The 2,495-nt window shown below is 46.2% G+C and overlaps 1 protein-coding gene across 1 annotated transcript in view; it reads right to left on the bottom strand.

The window, feature by feature from the left end:
* The window catches only part of CENPT (centromere protein T), an 8,346-nt gene extending 7,983 nt beyond the window's left edge, over window positions 1-363 (bottom strand). Inside the window, exon 1 of the mRNA XM_069085719.1 lies at window positions 219-363. The gene's annotated coding sequence lies outside the window, so the exon portion shown is untranslated. The remainder of the gene's footprint in view (window positions 1-218) is intronic.
* Window positions 364-2,495: the final 2,132 nt, after the last annotated feature.

The following is a 2,495-nucleotide window of genomic DNA, read 5'->3' as shown; positions in this document are numbered from 1 at the left end:
GGGGAAGGCGCAGGAGGGGCCGGCCCAAGAGGGCCATTCTGGGAGTCGGTGGATGGGATCGATGGGACAAGGGGGTCCCGCGGGGGTGGAGCTGCCCCCACAGGTTGCGGGCCGTGGGGGGGGGCTTAGGGAGGTGCTCCCCCCAGTACGGTGAGGCCCGTGGGGAGGTTCATGGGGCCTCGGGAGACGGAGCCAGGCGAAATGGCGGTGTAACTTACTGGGAGGCCAGACGGAGGTCCAAGGGAACCCGGATCGCCCTCTCTCCAGCTCCTCCACCGCCCGCGCGCCCGCCCTACATTTGAGCCAAATATCGCGAGCGCAGCTGCACAGCCCCCCACCGGAAATGTAGTTCTCGGGAAATGTAGTTCTCGGGCGCGGCCCGCTGCCTGAGACACAGCGGCTACCGTAGGCCCCTGGTCTCTCCGCATTTCTGGGCGCTCTGAGCTGAACAAGGCTCTCTCCTACAGGAGCCGTCTCCTGTGTCTCTGTCTCTGTCGCTCCTGTCTCTCCGTCTCTCTCTGCTTCTTTGTCTGTCTCTCTCCCTCTCCTTTTCTTGCATCATTAGATTGCAAGCTTCTTGAGGACTGTCTTTTGCCTCTTCTTTTTTTTTTTTTCTACTTTTTGCAGGGCAATTGGAGTTGAGTGATTTGCCGAAAGTCACACGGCTAGTAAGTGTGCCAAGTGTCTTTGGTCGAATTTGAACTCAGGTCCTCCTGACCCCAGGGCCGGTGCTCTATTCACTGCGCCACATAGCTGCCCTATGTCTTTTGCCTCTTTTTGTATCTCCAGACTCAGCCTAGTGCCTGGCATATAGTAGGTGCTCAATAAATGTTTACTGATTGATTGATTGATTACTTAATTCAGTACCTCGCCCACAATAAACGATTAACAAATATTTGTTGATTAACCACATCCATAAATTCTAACCTGATCCTGTCTTGCTATGTGATCTCTTCCAGCTCTGCTAGCATTTTCCCACATCTTCCAAGCACTTCTCCTAGCCTGATTTCATTATTTTTTGTGTACATTTTCCTTAGTAAACTGTCTTATTTATCTCCCCATCTCCCTCAGTGACCAGGACAGCACAATTCGTGATACTGTAGTGGGAGTTCTGGATTTGTCATGACTTTGTCCCATCTGCACTACTTGCTAAATATATGTGGAAGGCATTTATTAAGTACCTACTATGTACCTACAAATATTATTTCATTTGATGCTCACAACAACCCTGGGAGGAAGGTGTTACTATTATCCTCATCTTACAGTTGAAGAAATTGAGACAGGTTAAAGGAGTTGTCCTTAGGTCTCATAGCTGATAAGAGTCTGAAGCTGGATTTGAACACAGGTCTTCCTGATTCTAGACCCAAAGCCCTATCCACTGTATCACCTAGCTGTGCATAAATGACTTCATCTCTCTGTGCTTCTGCGACTTCATCTATAAAATGAAAATAATATTTGCAATACTTACTCCAGAGAATTGTCAGGAGTTTCAAATAAGATAAATGTCAAATATTTTGTTAACCTTTAAAAGTCTGTAAAAATGTAACCTTTTATAGTAAGCCCTTACATGCACAGAATTGGAAGGTATCTTAGAGAACTAGTCCAACTACCTATTTTACAGAAGAGGAAACTGAGGCCAGAGGAGAAATTATTTGGTCAAGGTTACTGTCAGAATGTGAAACCAAATGTAGGGCTAGTGTTCTTTCAAGAATACTACAAGGTCTCTCTTAGGTTGAACTTGTTGATTCATTGAAGCTACCAAACTGGACTTTTAAAGGGACGGAGAACTGTGTTTGTATTTTTTAATGTATGTGTCCTGAGATCCCTTTCCAGATACATAATAAGCAATTCTGGTACCTGGAGCAAGAACTAAGGAGAATCCTCAAGGAAGTTTTCTTGGGACACAAGGTCCATGGAAGAAGGGACCACTATAAACCTCCCCTATGGGTAGAAGGAGACAGAAAACAGAGAACACCCAGCAGGCCCTAATAAGTAGGCTGCCACTGTGAGAGGAGCAGAATCGGGGCAGCAGGGACTGTTTTCCACCTTCATTGTGGTGGCAGTACAGAGTTCCTTCTTCCCTTCTCAGGTGTAGCTATGCCAGGAAAGGTACAACCTCTCCCAAAGACAGTACAAACTATACCCCTGAGGGAAAGGGAAGTCATTGTAGGCGGGAGGCTGTAATGTAATGCCAAGGAAAGGCAACTTCCCAAGGTTCAAAATACCAGCATAGCTGCTCTCCATTTTATTCAGTGACCAACCAAGAACAGAGAAGATCAAAACATGACATCATTCAAAATACAGCATTTACTAAGGGTGATTAAATAATCTCCAAGTACTACCCCACCCCAGGACCTTCCAATCATTCAATCAATTACAAAGTCCCTGTTCTAAATACTACTCCACCCCTAGGCTGTACCTTAGTCCACCACATAGCCCCTCTTCTCAAATGGAGATTAGTTTCCAATCTAAGTAAAGTACATTCATTTGTTCAA

This window comes from Petaurus breviceps, unplaced genomic scaffold (genome assembly GCF_028583685.1).
Source record: "Petaurus breviceps papuanus isolate PSGF00001 unplaced genomic scaffold, PetGlider_PUasm1.0 176, whole genome shotgun sequence".
NCBI classification, from domain to species: domain Eukaryota; kingdom Metazoa; phylum Chordata; class Mammalia; order Diprotodontia; family Petauridae; genus Petaurus; species Petaurus breviceps.
Note: the sequence above shows the minus strand (reverse complement) of the source record. Positions and strands in the feature narration are given on the sequence as shown.